The sequence below is a fragment of the Armigeres subalbatus genome, chromosome 3 (assembly GCF_024139115.2).
Source record: "Armigeres subalbatus isolate Guangzhou_Male chromosome 3, GZ_Asu_2, whole genome shotgun sequence".
Taxonomy (NCBI): domain Eukaryota; kingdom Metazoa; phylum Arthropoda; class Insecta; order Diptera; family Culicidae; genus Armigeres; species Armigeres subalbatus.
The window spans coordinates 16,441,878-16,455,183 of NC_085141.1; the positions used below are offsets into that span (position 1 = coordinate 16,441,878).

General features: G+C 42.3%; 1 protein-coding gene across 3 annotated transcripts in view; it reads left to right on the forward strand.

Annotated features, from left to right (window-relative positions):
• Positions 1 to 13,306, forward strand: part of LOC134223105 (homeobox protein cut) — a 716,360-nt gene that overhangs the window by 126,132 nt on the left and 576,922 nt on the right. The gene's annotated exons all lie outside the window — the stretch shown is intronic.

Consider the following 13,306-nt stretch of genomic DNA (forward strand, 5'->3'; position numbering starts at 1 on the left):
ATGCCTGCTGCAAATGTGACAATGAACTATTTGCAGCACCATACAGATCAATTTCCGTGCGTTTGTTTTATTCTCCTCAACAGCTGACCCAAAATTGTATTCTCAATTTTTCATTTCCCGATAATTTCACCAGAATGAATTAGCATGAACTAATAGTAGAACCAAAGGGAACCTCCGTGAGATTCTACAGAGTCTGTAGAATTGATGAATATTGTCATCCATCCGGGAATGGACCGCTATAATTTAGAATTATCGGGCCATTTCGAAACTAAAAATACTAGATTTCTTAAAAACTTGAAATTTTCTGCAACGATCCAAAAACCCTGACCACAGAACAGAGAACAATGCTTAAAGAGTCGACATGAAACATCCTCTGAAAAAATTATGCTAAATACAGACAAAAATAACGGTAAGGTCTGTGGATAACACTTGACCAATACGCTGTTGATTTTTCAATCCCCAAAATAAATCATTCGCCACAAAGCATTCATTAGAAAATCATTCTTCAGAATGCAGCACTGTTTTTTTTTTTCTATTTTTAAATCAGTTTGAGTCAATGATCTAATCTTGTATCACTTTTCAGTACTTTGTGCTCGATAATTATGGCATGAGCAAGGTTCACTCACTTCGACAGTAGATGGGAGAGATTAGCGTGGGTGTAAAAAAATTCAGTGCGAACGTAAACAACCTCGGTGACTGTCCCATAAAAAAATCCAAGATGACTAAATCTAAACTGTTTAAATAATTTGCAGAATCATAAAATCGACACACTGCAATACCTGTATGTATTCATCTTGGGCCTGAGTTCCTTTAAATTTGACATTCGAGAGCTATAGCAAGCATATTGAAAGTCATCTAGTTTGCCTTGATATGAACAACGACGGAGAGCCACCAAAGTATCAATCAAAGCAATCGTGGTACTTCACTAACAGTCAAAGACATATGGTCAACCATCGCGGACAGTGCAGTGACAGTTTATCAGCAGACTTTCGCTTGCCTAGCAGCTTGAAAATCTCCACAATTCCCATCAGCATACGAGAAGGATTCTCATCAGAATCCGAGAGGAATTCCCATCAGAATCCAGGAAGAATTCTCATTTGATATCTAAGGAATTCCTTTCAGAATCATCGAAGTATTACAATCGGAATCCAGAAGAATTCATACTGGATTCTTTTCGGCATCGTTGCATTGAGGGATACCCTTGAGAGTCTGTGGAGGATATGCTTTATAATCCATGGAGGATTTGCTCCAGAATCTCTCATTGATTTGCTTCGGAATTCATCCGGAGTCGTTCGAAAACTTGTTTCGGATTCGGAATCGTTCGGAGATTTGCTTCGGAATTTCCTGAGGATTTGTTTCAGAATACTTCAGTGATTTGCTTCGGACTTGCTTCAATATTTAATTTCGAGTCTCTCGACGTCGAAATCTCTCGACAAATTCTTTCGGAATCATACTATATTCGACGATTCACTTCGGAATACATCGATTGTTTGTTTAAATCCTTGAAGGCTTGTAAAATGTCATCTGCATGTCATTTGACTAATTTGCTCATAACTTTCTTCAGAAGCCCAATTTCTTCCATAATTTTGAATGTACTCATAACGCTTGAGTAGGGTTATATTTTTGTCCAAGGGACATTGCTCTAAGTATAACATCAAAGGCTGGAGAGTGAAAACTTCCAAAATGTCACGTGTCATTTCGACCAGGGTCATTTGAATGACATTTTGCCTCCCACGCCCAGATTACATATTTACAGCAAAGTCTCGTTAGACATAGTTGAGCCCATTTAACGCTATAAGTTCTCATACAACATGAATTGATAGCTACCTTCTGAAACAAGTTCTGGGAAAATTATACAAACGAATGCAAATGACATTTTACAACACTGTCCTTGGATGATTTGCTTGAATCCCAAGATGCTGGAATCCTTCAATGATTTGTTTCAACATCCCTGGAGGATTCTTTACGGAAGCCCTGGAGGATTAATTCGGGTCCCCATATTTGCTTACATTTCGACAGATTGCTTCGAAGAATTACTTCTACATCCCTGGAAATTGCTCATGAAATGCATGAAACATTCCGTTGGAACTCCTGAAACATTCCGTCGGAGTTCTTGGAATGATTCCGTTAGAATTCCTGAAGGATTCTATCTGGAATCTTTAGTAGATTCTCATTCAAATCCTTGAAACATTTCCGTCTGATTATCTAGAGCATTTCCGTTCAATACCTTGATCTCTCGAAATCCCTGCAACATTCCCGTTCAAATTCCGGATATTTCGTCGGAATTCCTGGACGATGGAGGATATTTAGAAGATTTTTATTGGAATCCCTGGAACATTCCCGTCGGAATCCCGTGAAGATTTAGAATTCATGGATTGCCTTCAGAATCCATGGAAGTTCCCTTCGATACGCTTGGAGGATTCCCATCAAAATCTCTGGAGATTCCCGTCGGAATCACTAAAGGATTCTCATCGGAATGCTTCGAGGATTTCTGTCGAATCCCTGGATGAATGTCGCATCATTTTTTTTTTTTCATTTGAGATAGATAGAATATTTATGAAATATTTAAAAACATCCACTGCCTATCGGTCTTGATTTGATCTTCATTGGACATTGGATAACTTAATGAGCAAAGTATTGGTAATGGTAAATTGTTTAAGAATGTTTTGAAAGAAGCTCAAAATAGAGAAAATAGATGAAGGGGCTGTAGAACCAACAAATGCAACGGAACTTTCAAAGGGAATCCTTTATCGTTATGCACTTTAGTGAATGCTCGTAAAAGATCAGCTGGTATTCCGAATAGCGTCGTCTATGGCAATCATAATTCTTCCGCCGATAACACTTCTATGAATCTCTTTTCTGAGTTCTTTCACAGTATGTTTGTGTCAGATTACCATTCCCCAGTATTTAGATGAATAACAAAGCTAAAACATCCATCCACCGCAATTAAGCCTCAGTTACGACACTGTTTTAAGCGATCTGAAATCAGTTAACGTTTCGAAGAAACCTGGTCCGGATCAAATTCATCCGAAGTTCGAACTGTGCAGCATCGATGGCTGTCCCTGCCCGGACAATATTCAACTGATTACTCGCAGATGCCGTGTTCCCTGATGCCTGGAAGCTCGCTTTAAGGTTCCCCCAAACACACGCGACGTGACAGTCGCGACGCGATTCTATCGCTTGGCGACAACGATTCTGTCGCCGTTGGTAAGGAAGCGTAACTAGAACATTGCCTGCAGCGACCCAACGACAGAATCACGGCGACTAGTTGTCGCCGTCGCGGCGATGAAATCGCTTAGGTCTGGGGGAGCCTTTACACCGATTTTCAAATTCGGCAACATTCATAGCATGGAAAGTTATCGACCCATTTTAATCCTGAAGACTGTTGCATGATAAGGTCTATCCAGCTGTTGAATCCGTTACCAGAATTCGCCAGATTCATCAAAAAACGTTCGACGATATCTAGCTTGATGAGCTCACTCGTGCAAGCTGCTTTATGTGTATGACGCCACCAAATGCAGAAAAAAGGATTAACACTTGATTGTTCGAGCTAATACAGCACATAATACCTATATGAAGTGGTCATTGAATCCGGAAAGACGTTCCATCAAGTTCCTGCTTCGAAGATTTCGGAAATATTGCTGCGAATAAGTGATACCGTTCCAATCTTGTGGTACCGCATCAAAAACTAAAGCTCCGATGACAAGTTCCTCGTCGTCTGACTTCGCTGATATTTCCAATGCAGGATTCTTTAATCGCTCCGGCAAAAAAAAGTTGGATCCGTTTTGAAACGTTTTTGGCGAGGGATCAATACAACTTTGCAGAATTAGACGTCGGACTCCTTTGCACCCCGCACCAAGTCCACACACGTTTACTGGAATATTTAGTAACAGCATCCCTATCCCGTACCTCATCATGATCAAAATTTCTACTCATTTTGGTGCGCACTACGGACACAGAAAAGAAACGATGTGATTCAAACTCACAAACAACACGCATGTGTATTTTGGCGATTGTCAATAATTTCCTGAAGTCCTTGAAGCTGATAATGCCTTTATGATTCACTAGTTCTGCCTTTCATTTGCTCCAGAACGAAAACTTTGTGAGCCTATTGCAATATATATTATTAATTTACATTAAAACTATATGAAAATAACATAAAAATATTAAATTACCATCAGGGACGATTGAAGTGATTTAGAAGGAAGAGTGGAATCGCCAACTTCCTATTGTTAACATCTCGTCAATGAAGGGCGGGCTCTACTTCCCATCTATTGAGTCAATCTGGGAAACGAGGGCTAGGTATGCACTAACTTTTTTCTGGAAGGAGATTCTTTATTCATCCCGTGGGTTCGCATAAGTGTCTCTGCTTATGGAACACCCCACCCATTTTGGCCCTTCATACAGGAGTTTGATGAAATACGAATCGTTTGTCAGATATGGTCAGTGCTATCGGCAGGAGCCTTGCTACAATAGATGGTAGCATCATCATCATCATGATGCCGCTCACCAATCAGATTCGACTATTCGATGGACCAGTTACCGCTTATGAGAGTTAATTCCATAAGTAAACAGTTTTGGCCTTACATTGGCCAGTAAGCTTCGGTTCAACGAGCACATCCTCATGACAATCTCTGAAGCCAACACTATGCTTGGTTTCCTGCGCAGCAATTCTGTACTATTCGATGATGTTTATGCTTTGAAAACACTTTACTGCTCATTAGTCCGAAGGATTCTTGAGTACAGAGTTCAAATATGGGCTCCTTACCATGCGATTCATGCCTCACGCATAAAAAGCATCCAGAAACGCTTCGTCAGAGATTCGCATTACGACCGCTGCCGTGGACCAATCCCGAAAACCCGATGTGCACTCTGTTTGCAAACATTCTCCAAACGCTGAAGCAATATAGTAACTGAACGGGCGGCTGTCGATCAGAGCGTAAAATATTCATTTTCATGAAGCTACTTCAGTCCGAATTTTGACAAACATCGCATGATTATTCAAAACATAGAATGAAATAGTCAGACGACTAATCCACGAACTCATTCATTCGACTATCACTGAGTGTATTTACTATGTGCAGAAAAAACATAATTAGCATTGTTTATATTGACGTTTACCGATGAAAGTGCCTCACGGATGCAAATCAGATTCAGTTCTATGTGATAAATTACTTCACTCATTTAAAACGTGTTTAGATTTCAGATAATTTATCAATTTGTAGAATGTGCATAAATATTCAATGACTAATATTCAATCGAATATTGACAGTCCAGTGCCGACTATGAATCCATCTGAAAGTGAGCTGACAAGTGAAGAAAGGTGGGATTCACCAAAATATTTCGATTATTTTACACTCTGTTTGCAACACCCGGGCGAAGCTGGGTTTCGTTCGCTAGTTATGATTAGCTATTATGAAAACAGAACATTTATACAAGACATGCATCTGGAGCTCTAATAACTGGAACAGCTAATAAATTCAGGATCACAAATATATTAACAATTCAGTATTCAGAATCGATCGACAAGCCAATTAATGTCCATTAGAACTTCTTCAGACTAGAAATCTCAACTATCGTAGATAGTCTCAACTATCGTAGATAGCCACTTTGCTAACCACTTGCTCTCGCTCGAATGTACTTCATCCTTCCCCGCCGATACTATCCAGCCAAGAACTGGCGACTCACATGAGAGTGATCATAAATAGTGCTGCTAATAGCTGGTACACGAGATTCAATTTGTAATAAATTACCAGCCTGGCCGCCTGGAGCGCGTGTGCACGATCGTCAAACGCCATCGAAGCGTGGATGCATCACATAGTGAAGCGCCACTACTACTGACTGCCGCGCCCGTCATCGCCGGCAACGCCTTCGATCCGCGCATCCTAACCACCCTCATATGTATCTTGTTCCGGACCCAAAACGATCGCAGTGTTATTTTATTGACTCACCGAAGTGTTGAACAAGTTCGATTGCACTCTATGAATAATTAAAACGCCCGGGAATTCGTTTGGAGTCCGCCTCTTATCGGTCGTTGTTCCAGCAGCGTTCAGCAACACCGGGCAAGGACGGCTCGATCGAACCGGTCGCAACTAGGCACAAAGCCGGGGCAACGTCATACCTTCGGCAGCGAGGATTATGGAGCACGTCAGAATAGGGAGAACGGTATTTTGTCTCGTTTTAATCGGATTTCTAAATGTGACTTCAATTCGCGACTACAAAGCTAATTTATTGACACACAGTCTGGTAGTTCCTAATGGGAATTATACTGCGGAGGAATTGAAGGGAGGAAAACCGTTCACGCACATTTTGACAGATATCATGGTTTTTCGCGATGAGTGTGAGGACTGAGGAGATTTTTGAAAATCAATCATGTTGACAGGTGGAAGTGATGCCAGAGCTGTTATCTATAATCATAATATATCTAAACTAATTTGACTAAAGATGAATCACTCCATCGCTCGTAACCGGAACAGGAAAATTCAGTGCCACCGATGGAGTAAAAATAATATCAAACATTCAACTGTAAACACTAAACATATCGCCAAATGGCCCCGTTTCGGAATGGGTCAGTTTTTTTTTGGTTTAGTGGTGGTGGTGGTGGTCGATCGTCAATGGTGAAACGAGGCAAATACTACGAAAATAATTACAATAATCACCATTTGCGCATACTTTGTACCGGTTCCGTTCTTCTACTTCACACTCTCTCACACTGACTGTGTTCCACAAAGCAACGAAAAAAAAAACGGCATAGAAGCAGCAGCGGTAGCGGATAACAAGCGAAAAAAATGTTTACAAACACGTGTACAAAAATGCGGCTATGCTTCGCGCACTGCCTCTCCGACCGAGCTGACAGACACCCCGAATCCGGCACCGACCGGTGGTGGTGGACTGATGAAGTGACGAAAAAGGGGTTCGCACCGAAATCGGCGGTTTTGCAGATCTACATCGGCATTAGTTAGTACATGGCCGTCGAAGTATGCCCTGTGGTGGTCGCAAATCGAGCGTGGCGCTTCGCGTCGCAAACTGTCACGCGAAACGTCGACCACAGAGGAACCGGCCGACGGTGCGGCCGTGTGATGGACGACGACGGTGCAGAATTCTTAGCCGCCGCCGCCGCCCCTCAAGAGAAATTATAATTATTCGAGTCTTTTATTATTAGAATGTATATTTTCACCTCGTTAGTGTCGGAATAAATATTAAAGGAATTGTATGCGCTGCTCGCGGAGGGGCAAGAAAGTTTCTGAGTTACGAAGTCTGAGCTGTGGCAGCTGGCTGCTGGCAGCGATGCATCCGATATTATTGTCGCGCCGTAACCGTTGCCGCCACCCTCGCCACGGTCAAAGCCTCTCTCGGTGGAGTGCGGTTTTTGATCTTTTAATTTATTGTAAAATTCACAAAAACAACAACGCTTCGGATGCAATCTTGCAATAATTATGATGCGCGTCGCTGCCAAAACGATGCCAGACCTTCCCGGTGCCGCCGACGATACGATACGTGGCGGCGACTGAGGTGCGGCAAAGTTGTGCGACAATTTATGTTTTGTTGAGCCCACAAGTAGCGTCGCTTGTCTCATCCCGCGTCGCGTGGTTGCACTTCTTGTAGTGTATTTATTTTGCATTAATTGAATTTCATCCTAATGGAGTGTGACAATGATGCGGCAGGACCGCCCGATTCGTGATCCCCACGGCCAACGATGCACGGCAGATTCGGATTTAATTGTTTTTTCACGCCGACGACTCACCGTGACACAAAGTGGGATCCCTGGGCCCACTAATCGCGTCACGGCTAATCGGGTCGATTGGAAGAGCGTTGCAGTTTAGTTCGTCGAATTGTGTAGCCGTTGCCGAAGACCCGGGGATCTATTAGGTGTTCTAAATATATTCCCGAACTGAGTGGTTCTTGCGAAATCCGGCGGCATGCAGCCAGGCCAGATACCGAGTTTCGATTCGCAACCAATGGGTGAAAGTGGTCGTTATTCAAGTGTAACTATTTTATTGTACGCGGTGAAAATAGATCTGTGCAAATGTTGCACGGGGTCTTTTGGCTAGCTGGCTGGGCTGGTGCAGCTGGCAGTGAATGTCCTATACGAATCTTGGTGAAATTCTTAAAGGTCATCTGGGTGAAAGTAAGTTGCCAGGGAAATGATAATTGGAACAACCAGGAAACGACTCATATTATTCGTTCCAAAAATAGATCCTGTCGATCCTTGAACCCAAGAATAAAAGCATTGAATAGTCACTCCATCCTTTGGTACACGTTTGGACATGCTCGTGAGAATGACGTTTCTCACAACTTTTGCTCATCTACTGTTTAATTTTTTTTATACAATCAAAGCACCAAGTGGTCCGATCTTGTAACCAAATTCCGCCAACAAGATCATCGACTGACACCTCCGCTCTACCTTCTTAGACTCCTGCCCCGCAGAAAACTCGCCCCGTACAAATGACCGACTATTTATTTTATGTTTCTCGCTCTTTGACGCGCCCCGATCGAAGGCGCACTTCAATCACATCCTCGGCCCGAACGTTCTTCCCTGGCAACGTGTTATTAAAATCGTATCAATTTCAATAATAAATAATGATGATTACCAATACGCAGGCACCGAACAACCCCTCAAAGTCGCCCTATTTGTGGTGTGTTTTGGTATCATTCATCGAACTTCCTCGACGACGAATACCCCGAAGCGCATCGATCTCTCGCTGCCATTCTCCATCAGGAGGATGCAGATAATGATGATTAGTTTTTGCCTCCACACTCGTCGGCGCGCTCTTCCCGAGCGAGCGCGATTCTTCGGTGGCTCTGCGGCTGTCAGACGCGGGCAATTTCGAGTGAGCCGCTTTTTGCCGCACCGGGAAGCGCATTAAGACCGAGGAAAGAAATCAAAGCATATCTTTGAAACAAATGTCGATAGATTAATCAATTTATGGCTGTTTTTTTCGTCGATGATTCCTTCCTCCCTCGGAGTCCGGGGCTCAAGATTCGAACGGCACAGGAGAAGAAAGTCATTTAATCAGTCTCGAGACAACGGAATTTTCCTGACTGGGGCGACGGTGATGGCAAGGGTGGGCAGACTTCCACTTCCTTGGGAGGAAAACATTTCCAGAATTATGGTGAACAACCGCACAAGGTTCATATTTATAAATCATTTGAGATAAATCTTGGCTGGCTGGTACGCACTCCGCTGCGGAGCCGTAGAATGGAATGAGCGGGCAAGGCCCGTTCCATCGATGTTACCTTGAGCGGAGGAACTCAAAATGGTCGATAATCGGTGTGCAAATCACATCGCCATCTACGATTTGGCGGCTGTCGATCTCTGCCGATCATTGATCGCTCGTACTGTCGGCCTCCCGCTCTAACGAGAATTTGATTAGTTATTAATGACTTTCGCGGTCTTCGATCAATTGGATTTGACTGTCCACGGCCACTTCATAGCTCCCAACGCCGGCATAACGACAACGAACGGAATGGGTATCATCATTTGTCAAAACGAAGCCAAACAAAAATTGATACCATCAATTTTTCTCATATTCTCCATCTTCTGTCGCCGGAGCATCTCCCGAGTGATTTTTCGATCATCTATAATTACGATATCCGGTCGCCTCTCGGCTCTTCCGACAAGTGGGATACGACAACAATGTCAAACCCGGGCTCGAATCGAACCGCACACGCAGCCAGCCAGGCCGAATTGGGAACCATGAGGAAGGCGAAAAGTTCACAAAACAATTGAACCGCAAGAAACAAATTCAAAACTAGTAGTTTCGAGCTGTTGTTTTGGGGTTTTCCCCTTGTCCTGCCCTGGCCCCTTCATAACCGCTCATTACGGTCTGAAAAATTTGACTTTTGAGAAAAGAGGAAAAAACGCGTCTGCAACCAAGGCAACGACCACCAAACAGTGCTGGGTCGATTTTGGCATGTTTTCACGATTGTTCATTTCAGTGAGGCATGTAACAATCATTTTACTATTTTTTATATAATTTTACACATCAGTGTTTGGTCACATGGCCATTTAGCTACGATTTTTGATTTTTTGAAATTATTTCGAGAAGATAACTTTTTCTAATTCATCACATTAGTGCTCAGGAGGTATTTATGGGAACTGTTCCGATCTCCATCTCACTGAAGATATATTTATCTCATCTCAAAACAAAGAAATACGGCACCAATCTCGTCACTTCTTTTTGTCAACATGCTTGGTCACTACTGAACACAAAAATGAGAAACAATACAAATACCTTTCCATTGCTTTGTTTTTGATGGTATGAACATCGGTGCCATAAGATGAAATCCAGGAATAGTTCCCCTATTATTTTTAGGCTTCGGATTTCTCACTCATATAAACAAAAACCCAGGATTGATCCAAACAGCGTTCTCAAGTGTTCTCAAACAATATTTCATCCGGATAGAAAGCCGGACGGTGATAAACTCATTAGCGCCGGTTTGCCGGATAATTTAATTTTACGCCTCAAAATTCTCCATCTCGTCACTACTCCAGATAATTTTTACAAGCATATTCACAAAAATGTAGAAATCAAGACAAAATTTTCAAAACGACTTATCTGCTTTTGTAAACAAAGATTCAAACGACGATTTGACGAATCTGATGGCTCTCGCACGCAAACCAACACCATCAACAGGTAGCGGAAACCTCCACATACATATTGACGGTGTTAGTTTGCGTGCGAGAGCTGTCAGATTCGTCAAATCGTCGTTTGAATCTTTGTTTACAAAAGCAGATAAGTCGTTTTGAAAATTTTGTCTTGAAATGCTGTGTTGAATCTACTACTTAGCGTGACGCATCGTCAGATGCAATCAGTTTGGAGAGGAAACTGAGCGGCATATACTTTTCGCGAAACATGCGAAGATGAATAACAATTTTTCGCAACATCGCTGGTGTCAGAGTTTATCGCACTGTAATTTCTCCGGATAAAAGTGGATAATGGAGAAATCTGTTGAGCGGTGAGTGAGGGAGAAATGCGTGAAAAAAATAATTACAAACACCCTTATCGCAAGCTGATCAGAAAATAAGCAACGGATCCTAAACTTGCACTCACCAATTCAGTCTTAAATGTATTTTTTATTCTGACTTCATGATAGAGTAGTTTTAGAGGTTGTGCATTTTGGCACAGCTCTCCCATACCGGCATGAAGTGTTCGATGATGACGAGCTTCCCTCGAGCAGTTACAACAGTTTCAATCAAACTGGTTTTGTCAATCGGTTGCCTAAAAATAAGTTTGAGGATCGTCGTTACTCCATCTCACTATTGTGTCTTTGAGTGTTTATTTACAATCTCACACCGGAATAAACTTTAGAGGATATTGGATGATGGCCCGGGAAGGATGATGGCTTGGGCCTTCGCCGGGTTGATACAGATCTTTCAGTTAATGAGGTTGATCCCATGGAAGCTGAATTGTTCCTAGAGCAAAACTTATAGAACAGCTTGAATAACCCTGAAATAAAGCTGAAGGTACGATAGCTTTTTGAATAGGATAGATCATTCTCAGGATTCCGAAGGTGGATGACTTTCGCTGACTTCCAAGACGATGAGAAGTTGCTGAATCGGAGCCTCCGATAAAATATCAACGAAGGGTTCTAGAAGAGTTGGGCCGAAGAAAAGTGCCCACCCAATCATTTTTTGGAACCAACTCTTTTTATATTATGTTTTGAATTTACTTATAGAAGCTGGAAATTTTACTTTGAGACAAAAAAACTATTCGAATCGATTAAAACAATTAGTGTCAAAGTTTAATAATGCATGGGTTCTCCTTTGCTCTAAAAGACCAGATGCAGGTGTTTCGGCATACTCTCCATCAGATTGTCTATACGAAGTGCCTCCGTCCTCCAAGGTTTCAAAATAGTTATCTTCATTGGTTTTGTCAATCAAGTAGTCGCCAATCGCCCATAAATTCTTAATAGGTAAAAAAATGAGGTAAAATTTGGTCTTCGTTAGAGTGTGCTCCATGTCGTGGATCTGCTAAAATATGAACTTGTTTTCAAGGCGCATCTGAAACAGCGTAAACTTTTTCCGTAGGAAGTCCATATAGGGATTTGTTGTTATTGCACTGCCGAAGCTTCCTATTCCACACCATCAAACTTCCTTCTCCATGCCTACCTTGGGTATGGTGCTCCTACAGCTCCCTACCGCTAACACTACACAAGAAGCCGCAATTCCTTCGGATTTCCACGGGAAATTCCTTCGGATTTCCACGGGAGATTCCTTCGGATTTTAAGAACTCGAATTTTGAAACGTCCGTCCAAAGAACTGTTTTCCAGACCCCTAGGCAGTTTCTCAGCATACTTCTTAGTAAACTTAAGCAGCTTGGTTTTGTTTGCCTTGCACGTTTCTGGGCAGTTTTGTTTTTTAACCCCTGTGCTACGAGACGGCAATGCACTGAAAGTAGTAGGGTTTCCTGGATTTCGCCGACAGTTTCTTTAGTTGAGTCCTTTTTGATCTTGGTGTCCGTTCTTGCATCCGTTTTGCGTTTTTGTTTCCTGCCTCTGCCCGCATGTACTAAGTTTTTTAGAATAGATCACCACCACATTTGAGTATTCGTTAGTCAACAATGAGCATTGTACCCTCAGTGATGTATTCAAGCTCAAGATAGCGTCTGTGAGCGAGAGAAATTTAAATAACGTTGTGTTCTGGATGTGGACGATTTTCATAGAGCTTGCTGATGCTGATGTTTAATCACCTTTTTCTTTCAAGCGCATGGGTAGAATATGATTGAAACGTTTCTCAAATCCTATCGCCCCTATGTGCTTTAAAGAGAAAGATGATCAGACGTCAGAAACCTCAAATTTCTTTTGTTTGTACACTCCGGGAAAAAGCTACATTCATGTCGCCATAATCTCGATTTTGTAACAAAGTTTACCGAGGAATCCACATTCGACGCTGAAGAAGGCGCTGGAGTGAAATGTCAATTTTGAAGGATTACAACGCTGGCGCCTCTAGTTGTGGAACGCATAATCATCAAATTCAAATTGATCGTTGAATTCATGGTCGATGGTTATTTCTCTAGTGTTACGTCTGTTTGTCTGTGATGAAATGGTCTGTGTTCGTATCCGCATAACTCGAAAACGGCTGGATGGATTTTTTTCATTTCTTCAGCAGAAACATTCGTTATAGTTTCCGACGGGTTTATATGATACTTCCTAATGGGAACATTACGAGTAAAGTTGAGCAAACCATGAATAGCTAAAATTGTGATTCCTATGCGAACTTTACATGGGCAGTTCGGAATACACATTCTCGCCTACTATGCAGGACAACGTCTGCCGGGTCGACTAGTATTGGTTAAATATGTAC